We start from the raw sequence: 15,048 nt of genomic DNA, 5'->3' as shown, positions 1-15,048 counted from the left end.
TTTGTACCAACTGAATGACGTTATATACGTGGACTATATACACCACTAAACATGCTTTATGGTAGTTGGGACAATTCTAGGCCCTCTTGGATTTTCAGAATACATATGAGTAGTGTCCTGAAATGGCTTTGGCCTTCAATGTGTTTCATCATTGTTGTTGCAGGTGACCAATTTCACTTTAAATACCAGGTTTTTCAATGTTCTGTATACTTGTCTGACAAATGAGACTCCTTTATAAATGGCTAACAGCTGCCAGGGAGATGTTGTTCCGTGCAACGCTGAGAAACTGTAACTCATTAACAGTATTATTGATTACAAATTTGATTTCGTTCCGAAAAAATTCCTATTTAATCAATATTTCTTGCTTCGGAACGCCACTGTTCTGAAAAATGTATAACCATATGCAAGTATACATCATAACAGGGCATTAACAATCATTCATACAATGATTTAACTATTTCTTTTTACGTCATATTCTGAAAATAATACTTTCAAAAACAAGTCTCTAATATGCGAGTACATCTGTGTTTTTACCTGATTTCTTTTTTTTTAGTTTCCAAAACTGTTCCACAAAATGCTGAAAATTTTTATATAATTTTTCTGACATAGTTAGTTTGTCCATAATATAGTTAGAATGTTACCTGCTTCTTAACTCAAAATTAACTATGACACTTCCAGCAAAAAAAGCAAGGAAAGTTGCATTACCGAGTTAACAGCGTTGTTCTTATGCAGTCTCTTTATTTAAAGAGAACAGAGAAATTGTTATGTAGTATAATAATATTTGGAGTAGTTCTTACCAATATCAAAAATATTCTTTCCAGAATCACAGCTGTTCTGGTGTTCTCATAATGCCTACGCTTCACAAGAGCTATTCATTATTAGTACTGATTCGTAAACACTCTGTATTTAAAACGCTAAGGCATGTATGAAGACCAATGTAGTATACATAATCTGAGCCAGGATGGAAATTAACAGAACTCCTTGTAATATTATTGATATTACAAACACTAAGAAATATTCGCGGAACCCTTTCGTTTAGTCATAATTACATCATCAAACAAATTTGACTGTATGTAACAGAACAATTGCTCAAACAGAATGCAGCCAGCCACGTTACAGTCAAGCCAGAAAGCTGAAAAAACGTTTTCTGAGATGCAGATTCGTTGTACACTACGGTAAGAACTAAAAGGTGTGACTGAAAGTAATTGTTTACATACTACTGTTTTCTAAATCCAATATCATCCAAATTGCAATACGATTGCACCGATTTTTTAATGTCAAAAGTGGAGAATATTTGTATAAAAAGTAGTTATGCATTTTTCTTACATTGATTATGTGAAGAGATTTATGAACGTATTTCAGTTTCACTTCATCCTAGTTGTATGCAGTTCGTATTGGTCATGTGATAGATCCACGACAGCTATGGTCAAAAGACAGCCAGTCAAAGGATTAACAATGAAATTTCAGTACGCAATCACTTTTCCCAGCAACTGAGGCCAGAACCCTTTTCACCATCTATTTCAGTAAGTTGAAGTTAAAAGTTATTTCCGAAAGCTAAAGTTATAACACAAACTGCAATATAATAACGAGATAAAAATAAGTGAATACCAATACGAAACAAGTGTTTTAGTTTTAAAAATTTAATTTTTATTGCACGGGGACAAATTCCAAACAAATAATACAATAATTAAGTGACTTGTCTTTAAAGACATGTAATGAAAGTCACATGAGGGATGCAACAAGATATTATGGAAATTTACAAACAACAGGTGCTTCCAATGTGGCATTTTGTCCTGCGTGGTTTTCCAATATTACTCTTTCTTCATTTTTGACGTTAAGTAAACACCAAGAAATGAAAAAGTTGTAATCAAACAGAACGAAATTTGTGTCCACGGTAATAAACTGGGGCACTCGTTTTAGACTGAAGTGTGGAGCAAAAAAGTATCCAGACTGTTGATACACATTCACTTTATATCGGAGTATGCAGTTCGCTGCCTCTTAATAACGATGAGAGCGACTGAGTCCTCCTGGCTCTTGGAACAGGTCGGAGAGATTCCTGTCCACGGTATGAAACCGGAGCATTAGTTTAAAACTGTAATTTGTAGCACAATGTACAATCTACACACTTCTTTTAAAAGCTGACAAAATAAAGAAATGTCTTATTAGCTCTTCGAACAGGTTTGTAAGCTACCTGTCCACGGCAATAAACCGGAGCACAAGTTTGAAATGAAGTTTGGAGCAAAAAAGTATCCAGACTGTTGATACACATTCACTTTATATCGGAGTATGCAGTTCGCTGCTTCTTCATAACGATGAGAGCGACTGAGTCCTCCTGGCTCTTGGAACAGGTCGGAGAGAATCCTGTCCACGGTATGGAACCGGAGCATTAGTTTAAAACTGTAATTTGTAGCACAATGTCCAATCTACACACAACTTTAAATGGTTCACAAAATAAAAAATGTCTTATTAGCTCTTCGAACAGGTTTGGAAGCAACCTGTCCACGGCAATAAACCAGAGCACAAGTTTACAACTGAGGTTTGGAGCAAAATGGATTCCAGACTGTTGATACAGATTCACTTTTATCGGATTATGCAGTTCGCTGCCTCTCCATAACGATGAGAGCGACTGACTCCTCCTGGCTCTTGGAACAGGTCTGAGATATGCCTGTCCACGGTGTGATACCAGAGCATTAGTTTAAAACTGTAATTTGTAGCACAATGTCCAATCTACACACTTCTTTAAAATGTTCACAAACTGAAAAGTGTCTTACTAGCTCCTCGAACATGTTTGGAAGCTACCTGTCCACGGCAATAAACCGGAGCACAAGTTTGAACTGAAGTTTGGAGCAAAAAAGTATCCAGACTGTTGATACACATTCACTTTATATCGGAGTATGCAGTTCATTATCTCTTCATAAAGATGAGAACGACAGAGTCCTTCCAGCTCTTGGAACTGGTCGGAGAGATTACTGTACATGGTATGAAACCGGAGCATTAGTTTAAAACTGTAATTTGTAGCACAATGTCCAATCTACACACTTCTTTTAAAAGCTCACAAAATAAAGAAATGTCTTATTAGCTCTTCGAACAGGTTTGTAAGCTACCTGTCCAAGGCAATAAACCGGAGCACAAGTTTGAAATGAAGTTTGGAGCAAAAAAGTATCCAGACTGTTGATACACATTCACTTTATATCGGAGCATGCAGTTCGCTGCTTCTTCATAACGATGAGACCGGCTGAGTCCTCCTGGCTCTTGGAACAGGTCGGAGAGAATCCTGTCCACGGTATGAAACCGGAGCATTAGTTTAAAACTGTAATTTGTAGCACAATGTCCAATCTACACACAACTTTAAATGGTTCACAAAATAAAAAATGTCTTATTAGCTCTTCGAACAGGTTTGGAAGCAACCTGTCCACGGCAATAAACCGGAGCACAAGTTTACAACTGAAGTTTGGAGCAAAATGGATTCCAGACTGTTGATACAGATTCACTTTTATCGGATTATGCATTTCGCTGCCTCTTCATAACGATGAGAGCGACTGAGTCCTCCTGGCTCTTGCAACAGGTCTGAGATATGCCTGTCCACGGTGTGAAACCGGAGCATTAGTATAAAACTGTAATTTGTAGCACAATGTCCAATCTACACACTTCTTTAAAATGTTCACAAACTGAAATATGTCTTATTAGCTCTTCGAACAGGTTTGGAAGCTACATGTCCACGGCAATAAACCGGAGCACAAGTTTACAACTGAAGTTTGGAGCAAAATAGATTCCAGACTGTTGATACAGATTCACTTTTATCGGATTATGCAGTTCGCTGCCTGTTCATAACGATGAGAGCGACTGAGTCCTCCTGGCTCTGGGAACAGGTCTGAGATATGCCTGTCCACGGTGTGAAACCGGAGCATTAGTTTAAAACTGAAATTTGTAGCACAATGTCCAATCTACACACTTCTTCAAAATGTTCACAAACTGAAAAACGTCTTATTAGCTCTCCGAACAGGTTTGGAAGCTACCTGTCCACGGCAATAAACCGGAGCACAAGTTTACAACTGAAGTTTGGAGCAAAATAGATTCCAGACTGTTGATACAGATTCACTTTATATCGGAGTATGCAGTTCGCTGCCTCTTCATAACGATGAGAGCGACTGAGTCCTCCTGGCTCTTGGAACAGGTCTGAGATATGCCTGTCCACGGTGTGAAACCGGAGCATTAGTTTAAAACTGAAATTTGTAGCACAATGTCCAATCTACACACTTCTTTGAAATGTTCACAAACTGAAAAATGTCTTATTAGCTCTTAGAACAGGTTTGGAAGCTACCTGTCCACGGCAATAAACCGGAGCACAAGTTTGCAACTGAAATTTGTAACAACAGGCTCTCCAGGATGACAGCACAGAGTCACTTCATACCGTATTATACAGTTCTCTGTCTCTCCATGACGATGAGAGGGAATGAGTCTTCCCAGCGACTGGAAGAGTTGAGAGGACGCACGAACAGTTAGACGCCCACAGCCGACGGTCTCAGACTTGAAGTCATCTCGGCTGCTGAAGATGCTCTGTCGTCAGATGTTGTCTTTTCTGGAGCACCTGTGCATACAACATCAGCTATTAGTTATGCCACAATACCAACATCTTGCAATAGAGAATGAAGCAATCAGGCTGAAATGATTGTCCTTGATTAATTAGTTTGTTATAGCCTTAAGGATAATTATATAATTTCAGCTACTGGACAGTATTCTCATTGCAAAATAGTAGATAACATTATTATGTTAATAGTGCTTTCAGAATTTTATATATTGGGTCGTTCCGTATAAAAGTATCATAGGAAACACACTACGTATATCGAGTGTTAATGTCAAATTTAATTTAAGGAAACTATAGCTTCTAAATCTAGCTACAGAGTACCCTTGCTTGTCATTGCACTAAATCAATAATGATTGAGATCTGGAAGTTAGTATCAGAAAAATGCAGTTGAACCACATCACTGCTTTGCAGCAGTCATGCTGTTAGTCGTCCTATGGAATCAAACAGTTAAGAGGTACATTATTAACAACGCCATGTTCCCCTTACGACCAACAAAGGTTCACAGCACTGACAAAAATGTGTTTTCACGGCTGCTTCATTCAGTGACATTGTACAAACGTCTACAAACGGTAATCTTGACACGTGGTAACACATGCGATACAGTTCTAAAGCACCACCAAAAAAGTTATTTTACAAGATGAAGGATGTGCTACAAAGGCCGGATATACTCGAATACGTATCTGTTATGAAATTTGCGTTTTCGTGGTTGAGACTGCGAAATCTAAATCGCTGAAGAGGAGTAACTGATGATCTTATTTGAGCCACAGTCAATAAGAGGATAGCTCGATCAACACCAAGTTTAGTAAACACAGAAAGTAACGTCGTTCATTCATGTTTTAAGCATTCCAGGTATCACATTCGTCACACCAATTTATACCACATTTCGGAAAACTTTTCAGTCCACAGATCTTCCGTTGGTGAAATTTATGTTGATACCACTAGCCCATTAATTCCACTCAGGTCGCTTACGTGCAGCGAATACAAAGTTAACGGGGAACAACGAATGATATTTGCATGTCACTGCCCCTAAACTAACACGGCCAATAGCGAACATAATCCAATCCAACAATAACTCTAATGGCTCTGCTTCTAAACATTTACTACAAATATTACGTCTAGATGAAACAAATTATAAACTTTAAAAATTAGCCGCGGCTACTGATTGTAACAACAAGCAAGATACAAAATGTATGTCATACCTTCTTTATCGGGAGAAGCCCCTAAGGCGTCTCACGCTGCTGTTCACCTTTGTGAGTGTTTGGTGCCTTTACCTCTTCTTTATTACTGAGAGACGTGTCAGAGGTAGTTGCCTGTTGAGTTGCTTTCTTTGCTTTCGGCTTTCTCTCTGTGATCTTGCTACCTCTTTCTGTGGGCGGCGCTTGACCTTCTCGCCACAAGTGCAGACGCTTACGGAAATCGCTCTTCTTCATAGTCTTGGGCAAAACACCGAACTCAGATTCCCAAACATTACCTTTATTCGCGCCGCCATCTGCAGTCTTAGTCGAACTGCCTGTCGGTTTGTCAATGAGCACTCTCAGACATTTACGGAATTCCTCTTTGCTCATTGTTGATGGCTTGCGTCCCCAAAATGCTACGTTGTTAGGAATTTTATTCCCCTCTGCAGTCTTTGGTGTGCTGCTTGTGAGTACATTCAGGCGCTTACGAAACTCATCTTTGCTCATAGTCGACTGCTTATTTCCCCACATTGACTTCACGGTGTTCTTCGATTCTTCCATCCTTGACTTCACATTCAGCACTCCAGAGCAAACACTTGAGGTAAATCCAGTGTGGAAGCGGGTGTAGGGGAGGAAATTAGCCACTGCGATTCCTGGAGTCTGCCAGGTATTGCCCAAAGCCAAACGCACCGCACCAGCGCAGAGAGGAACCTTCGCGAACAAATTCATTGCAGAGCACATCTTTCTGTTGCGATTCTCTAGCAGCGCGACTGATAGCTATTCGTTGCTAGGAAGCAGACCTGTCGGTGTTGCCTGTTGGACTCTTTTCTTTCGTTTCCTCCCGACGATACAGTACACGGTATATTCGTCACCCAGTTTGTTCACTGCTCAGCGCTGTAGTCAAGTCGATTTTCTTGTAACTTCCAATCGGGCGCTATACACTACCTATTATTCTGACTTATTTGACGTTAGAAATCTAAATCAGCTGCATGTAACAGGAACTTTCCGACTTTTAACAGTCATCGTTACTTTGTTAAAAATATGCCTTCAGTTAAAATTCCCCTTTATGTTTACATACCGTGGGAAATACAGCTTTCATAATAAAATACTTTTGTGTGTAGCGTCGATTTTAGTTATCAAAATATGTTTACAGTTATTACATGTAGAGTATGTTTCAGTAAAATTGTTCACGTCAGGAAACGTTTCTGATGTAATTCTGTTTCCACCTAAATGAAATGTACAAAATGTACCCCCAAAATTGCTTGAACTATCTTGTCAGACTACATTAATTACTGAGATATCGGTATAGTAGTAACCATTGCTTCCAGTATAAGTTCAGCGGCGTTTCACTCTAGGAAAACGACTACTATTTTACGAGATATTAAAATATTTAGAAGTTATAACTTTTCATTTTGTACATGAAAACGATTGCTATCTTATAGTGATATTCGTGTTGTTACAGAGAACTGTCGCATCAAGTTGGTGTGGTACTGCATTTTGATCCAACTATATAGCCCCCTTACCAAAGATGAATAGTGAAAAATCTTTAAATGAAAACTGTCACTGATCACTATTGGCTACTTGTGGCTGCAGTGACTCACCAATGGAAGGAAAATTCGTGGTATCTGAGGAGGCCTTAATCAGAATTAAACTGCGGTAAAAGTAGAGCCCTTGTTCCTGCTAGAAACCAAGGTTCATGTAGAAATCTTACATACGGATTCTTCCGTTACCTCTTGGTGAAACAATTCGATATTTAAAGTCGAATAACAAGTACGCAGTTTTGTCCTTCTGATTTTTGTTTATTTGAAACTGTTTTCAGCTTATTAAGACTTCTTCACGGAATAATAGTCTAGCATCTGAAAGGCATAATAGTTTTTAAGTAACCAAACAATATTGGTAAAGATACTATCAGTTGAATAGTGTATTAAGCATCATGCTTGGTCCTTAACGTCCAAATTACACTTTAAACAATAGAAATTGTAGAACACAATAAAAAAATTAGAGATTGCAATATTGAAGGTAAGATGGTCTAATGATAAATTTTGCCAGTTCTTTACATTGGTTGAGAAACTGTAAACTAAGCACTATTCATTTATGTTGTGTAATTAATGGGTTTTTAATCATTTTAAACTAAACTTTAGGCAATGCACAGTGTAAATACATAACAATTCAAATACTAATGTTACAGTAGAACTAATTACATGGTTAAGATGCCATATATTGTGAGGTCGCAAAGTTGGTTGAAAAACGTATAACTAAACACTAGTAACTTGTACAACAAATATGATTCAGAATCAAAGTATTTTTTTTTTTTGTAATAGGCAATTAGATACAATTACATGGATTGCATCAAATGATGTCTATTGTGTACATTTAGAGAAACTATCCGACAAATTATTCAAAAACCTTAAATCACGCAATTACAGAACTTAAGAGGTGCTACAGCTCATATCCTATGCAACAGACGTATTAAGTAACAAGCGTGCGCACAAAATCACGTCCAATGACTGCAACGAACTGTATATTAATTAGGGCCATAACAACTTGGCCGACTGAACAAGAACGCACCTGGATATAACATAAGACCAAGTCAACACAAATGTACAACATGTAGCCAACAGAGAAACTAAACTAAGCCTGTCAGAAGCACTTCAGTTAAGCAGGCAGTTAGCTCAAAATCAATAACTGGTTCTAAATGATCATCTACAGCTGAGCAATCGCCATTTTTAAGATTCGGAAGATGGAACCGATCAGCCACATTCGCACAAGCTGGCACAATGACACATACTGCTACACAAAATTAAAACACAGTGGAATTTCCTGTCCCTTACCTTGCTCACCCAACAAATTTCAGCCATATAACTTGTAACAGTTTAATATTGTTAATTGTAACCATGTACCGTTTTTCATATTTCTGACTAGATTAAAATGTTATTTAAAGAGTAAAATATCTTTCTTGCACCATTCACCATATAACCTGTAATGCTGTAAGATTCTGTATTTTAATGGTTGTGCGTAATACTGTAATAAAGGGCACGTTTGTTGCACAACATAAATGAAGAGCACTTACTTTAATAATTTTTAAGCCAATGTCAAGACATCAGAAAATTTAGCATTGTAATGATTTAATCAGTAATATTGCGCAGTTTCATTATTTATTGTGGTTAACGTTGTACAATGTGAAATGTATATTTTCAACTTTAAAAAACAAATTTGATAGAGATCAATCTATGCAAGTGATTGTATTTGTGCATATAATGCTTGGATACCTAAGGACCACAGTCCCTTTTGGACGCTAGTCAATTGGTTATTGAAGTTGGCCTAATAAGATGAAAACCATTTTGAAATAAGCGACAGTCAATAGAACAATAAGAAGTATTTTTTATTCAATCTTAATTCCATGTAGAAAATTGAACAGATTTGGAAACAGGCAATCGAGGTTAAAAATTGTTAAATAGTAAGTCTAATAAGAAGATGAACAATTACATTGAAAAATAACAACAGTAAAAGCTGCAAAAGGCAAACTACAAAAAGGGAATGTCATGAAAAAATTCCTTTATGTTGATGAATGTTAGAAACTCTCATTTGCAGTCCTGCAACAACGTCTTGACAGACCAAAGAAACCCTTGCGACGTCAATGCAACACGTTGCAACACTGGGATGGTTCAATCTTCCTGCGTCGTCTAAACTTATTAAGGTATTAAGTTTACCCAACGGAAAAATTTCACTAGCTTCAAATCAGGCGGGCGTGTAAGCCAACACTATTTTGATTTTTAAATCATTGGCTGTCTGGAACTACCCACTGAGCCACCTCAACAGTGGAATATCAGTTACGATGAACGAAGGCACGGACAAAACAGCAGTCAGTCTCTGAGCGGTGACAGGTTCCGACCCAACCGGAATCGAACCCAGGCCCCTTCGGTAGCCAATCAGTCGCGCTGACCGCGCAGCTAACGAGGTGAACGCCTAGGGTAAGCCGTTTGCCCTCACTTTCTCTACAGGTACTAGGGCATATTGCTGCAACGCTTTCCTGTCCTCAAGTCAGTTGCGATTCGGGAACTCGTCATGCTGGTATCGCATACGCTCTCAATTGTGCTTCCTCCATCAGTGGAATTCGGTAAGTAACTGTGTGTATCATTCATCCGTCAAGATTTATGCCGTTCAAACATAACCAATCACGTAGTCTTATTACCCCACGGAGCGTTCACACTGCACTGCGACTGACATTCAGCATGGACGGAGCTGGACCTCAGTGGCCCGAGAATCTGTTCTTCGTACATTCTCCTGTCCATAATATGTGAGGGTAGCTTCATCGGTAAACAAAATTCTTTGAAAATAGGATGTGTTACCTTGATATCGCATCAGAACTGAGTAACAAAATTAAAAACATCTTCCACAATGACGCCAGATAATGTTTTCTACTGCTCCAGACAAGACAAATGACACAGAAGGCAGGTGTATATGCGCAAAATATGAACATTGTTTCGCTGACATATTCGAGAGGCAGTCAGAGTCTTCTGCGGCTAACACACATGGATGCCGGAGCCTGCCTCCGGCGGACGTTGTGCGAGAAGGTCACGAGCTCACGTCCAGGCGGCCAAGCGGCGGTGGGGTGAGACAGACAAATCGCAGAAGAGTACTGAGACTACGTCGTTCGAAGGCAGCAACTGTAAGTAAACGCATATTGAGTAAACAGTAAACATGGAAGCATTAAGGAAGAATACTGTCAGATGTACCTTCCTACATGGTTGCATCAAACCACGAACAATCGAGAGTCACGATTCGCATATTGTGAGGATAGATTTGCCAGCAGGATATATTCATCGGTTTCGGTTTTGCTTAATTAATAGTGCAGTTTTTGTTAAACTCGGAACTATGATATAAAAGACTCATGGGCAAAACTACAAGAGAGGCAGATTTTGTGACTCTCCCAGGCAACATTATCAAGACATCAATATCAGCAGCTGGATTGCGATTACGAAGCGTTACTATGGATAAAATTCCATTGGAAATGGAACATTCTGTTGGTACTGAAATTTTTTTGCATGGTTCTCGACATCAAACAAATGAAATAGACGATGAACACCCACTTCAGTGCATTTTATGCTGTTCGAGTGCTCCGCTCTAATTAAGAGACACATGTGTCGTCTTTCACTAACTCTAGATTAGTACAGCCTCGTACAATGTACCATAGCAGTAGTGTATAAAGAACTAAATTTTTTTACCTAATTTCGTACGCAGCATATCATTAGAGATGTAATACTTCCAGTCAACTAGCGCATAACCTAGAAATATGACTTCCTTTGCATGAACTGGGTGTAATGCAATTTTCGGTGATTTACAAGCAACGTAACATTTTCCTCTAGGTCTCTATAGTTAATAAGAAAGGATTTCATGCCGTGGTCACAAATGAAAGTCAACGGAAACCTTCGCTGTATATGGGCAAGTTGGTCACTTACACCCAACTTGTGTTCGTAGGCTCAGCAACTACCATCAAATCGGAGCGTGAAGGGCAATCGCAACATGATAACGGAAACAACTTGTGCTGCTGTGACTAATAATTCAGTCAGCCTAGTGACCCTGTCTAGCAACATACTAGATCAATAGCCCAAAGACGAATATCAAGGAGGGGCAAGTGAAGTGAAGGATGTTCAAAACTAACAGTCATACGCACTGTCGAACCACTTAGTGTACAGCCGAAAGCGTCACTGATACAGGATCCTTAGTTCCATTTGCAACTGTGAAGGATGTTTAAAACTAACAGTCTCACTCACTGTCGAACCACTTTGTGTACAGCTGAAAGCGCCACTTATACAGGATCCTTCTTTCCATTTGCAACCGTGAAGGATGTTTAAAACTATCAGTCACACCCACTGCCGAACCACTTAGTGTACAGGTGAACGCGCCACTGATGCAAAAACCTTCATTCCATTTGCAACCTCAATCACAGCCGGCGAGTTTTCGGCAAAGGACGGAAGATACTGACTTTCGCGACGTAGACATGGTTCTCATAGACTCACGAACAGGAATCCACAATAAGTACTGAAACTCTAAATGGTCCTCTCGCATCAATACATGAAATCATCGGACAATCTGTATAATCGTACATCTTTCTCTCAACCGGAAACACAGCAGAGACAGTAGCGGTCTCCACGAGCACTGACATCACGACAAGAGTTTTCTTCCAAAGAATAGGACACGAAAGAAACGAGAATTAGGAAATAAAATAAAACGTTGACTTGAGATCCTCCGATGTCAGTTAAAAATGGTACAAAAGCGAATGCAGCTGTGAACAAGTACACTACGTGAACCATAACCGAAAAATAAAACTCCACTCTCGGTCTTGCGCTATGACCCAAACATCCTCTGGTATGAACACATGTCTCTTTATGTGACAATCATGAGTGCCCGGACATATCCATTAGATACAGTAAATAAAAACAGCATATATTCTGCGACCAAGATGCTTGATTTTAAGGGCTGGGAGCAAAAGCGTGGAAAGACGCAATGGCAGGCTCGAGTGGGAGCTGTTTCTCTAATAAGCAAAGGGAACTGAGAATGCAATTGAAGTTTAAGGATCTAAATGATAGTGTTATATTTTTTGAGGAATCTGGATCTCAGCATAATCCGTCTAGTGATGAAGAAAGCGAAGAAGATCATAATACCAGCCAGCTGGAGTGGCCGAGCGGTTGTAGGCGCTACAGTCTGGAACCGCGTGATTGCTACGGTCGCAGGTTCGAATCCTGCCTTGGGCATTGATGTGTGTGATGTCTGTAGGTTTCTTAGGTTTAAGTACTTCTACGTTCCAGGGGACTGATGACCTCAGCTTTGAAGTCTTATAGTGGTCAGAGCCATTTGAACCATAATACCAGCAATGTAAGTACTTGGCTCAGTAGACATTTAGGTTATGGTGTTTAACATGTTATGCTCTTAGAAAACTAGACACGTGCTTTGGTGATTTCTAAGATTAAAAAGTGTAATTTAAAACACTATTAAACTTCCTCTTATGCATTATAAACCGTTGAATTACATTCTGTGATCAGCTAAGTATATTTTTTTAACTTACCATGTTTTGCACTTCACTTGTGAAATGAACACTTGAGGAGGGCTACAATACCGAAGGTATTACGCCAATCACAGTTCATTGGAAAAAGAAGGAAAACACAGATGAATCTTAAAAGTACACAAATCATTACAGAACCTTTTGAGATGCAGTAACAGAACACAGGGAGTGGTAATGAAAATATTCCTGTAAAAAAATTTGAAATTAACAATAGGAAGGGAAAGAAGCATAAGAGTGTAATGGCCTTGAGCACACAACGGTTAACAAAGGAATAATTTGGGGGGAAACGAGAAATAGGTCATGAGTCTGAGTGCAAGAAACAGTCTTTTGTCAAGATTACAGAAGAACTTCAAGGGGGAAAATTATTTTCAGAACACTGTGCATGAAAAAACGTGATCTTCAGAATTCGTGTGGGTGATTCAAAGCCGTTCCAGTTAAACGTAGATATACTAAGAAGGGCGACAGAAGTAGAATATTTATTAGTGTGGTACATACGGTTTTGAAGGATTCTGTGGAAGTGGTATTGTGTAAAGTAGCATTTGTAAACTTACAGGGACTTCAAACATCAAGGGGAAGGGTTGACATTATCGTTAAGAAACCAGCTCTAGGTCGGGACACCCCTCCTTTGAACCAGACAGGCCCTTTTGGAACTAGGAATAATGCTTTTAGTGACGATCAGAGATAGTATGTAATATTAACAAGATTCCGAAATATGGAAGTCATTTCACCTGGATACATAACCCCATGGTTTATATTGGAGTTGAACAATCAATTAGAAGTATTTGTGATGATTACATCAATCATGTCTGCAAAAGAAAGTGCAGTAGAGCGATTTTCGTACGACAAGTACAGAAAAATCTTCAGAACACTGAATACATATTTGAAGCAACCAAAGGGAGACATGTGAAGAACAGGTGACACACTTTCCCGGATAATTAAAGACTGCAAATAAAAAAGTGAAACTAAAGAACCCAATGAGTTAGAAGATTAGCAAGATTCGCACCGTAGGAGAGCACAAGCTCGATTTCCAAAAATAAAAAGAATCTAGATATTGCCAAAGCTGAAGAAGATACTTATTCGTTCACACTCGACCTTCATCAAGCACTACCTCCTCATAAACTGAGTAGTGGTATGGTGTTTTACTCCAGGAAATCGTGGTGCTAAAATTGTTGTGCACATGATTGCAAGTGTGGACTTGGTTACTTCTGTATTTGGGATGAACGAACTGCTTTTAAAGAAGCATATCGTGAAAGTTAATGTGAGAGGAAAGAAAATTGTTTGGATAGGTGATAACTGTGATGTCTAAAAGAAAAATCTGTCTATAGTAGCTTTATTGTCATGTATCAAGTAGAACATCATTTCCATATATCAGGCTTTCTTACAATATAACATATTTAGCTTAATTTCCCCATTTCAGGATATACAATGCTTACTTCAGACCAAGATTTTTGCCATGTAGAATGCTATGTAAGAAGAAATGCTCCACAACACTGGGGAGAAATTATAGAATAATCTTCTCAAGGAAAGAAGTTAATAGTAACAAGAATGATGCAGATGGATTTCGTAGATCTGGAGAAAGGCTGAACAAAAGGAACCTACTCAATTAAAAGATGCAGTTGCCTTCTCATGGATGATCCAGTGAAGTTTAAGATTAAGTACCAATATAATGTGATCGATGAAACTATAAATCTTGGTCCAAGAGGTCAAGCTGGAACACTAGAAAAGGTCATACAATGATGAAAGAGAATTTAGATCCGATTATGACAGACATTTTATCCCTGGAAGATAAGGTTCCAAGCATTTTCTTATAACAATATTACAATAAAATGAAGATAGGTCACAGACCAGAAGTAGACTTAGGTGAAGAGAACTGTCCTTCAATAATAACTAAAGAAACATAAATAGGTCAATTCATATATATTGCAGTATCAATGTTCACTTTATCTGTCCTATTTCTCAAAGTAAACGGGTGTGAAAAAAATGCCAGGATATGTTACAGAACCCAAATTTATGAAATAGTTATAGACTGAATATGTTTATTAGTATTAATTAAGGTTTATGTCATACCAATAATCTCTTAGAAGAGAAAAATACATACACACTTAAATATTAAGTATATCTCTTACACCATTATTAAGATATTGTGAAATTCAAAAATTTTGGGTTATGGTGTAATATTTTCAACAGATATTACTTAACACTCATTCCTTAAGAATTACGTGACG

This window comes from Schistocerca serialis, chromosome 4 (assembly GCF_023864345.2).
Source record: "Schistocerca serialis cubense isolate TAMUIC-IGC-003099 chromosome 4, iqSchSeri2.2, whole genome shotgun sequence".
Taxonomy (NCBI): Eukaryota; Metazoa; Arthropoda; class Insecta; order Orthoptera; family Acrididae; genus Schistocerca; species Schistocerca serialis.
The sequence above is the reverse complement of the archived record's forward strand: the minus strand, read 5'-3'. Positions refer to the sequence as shown.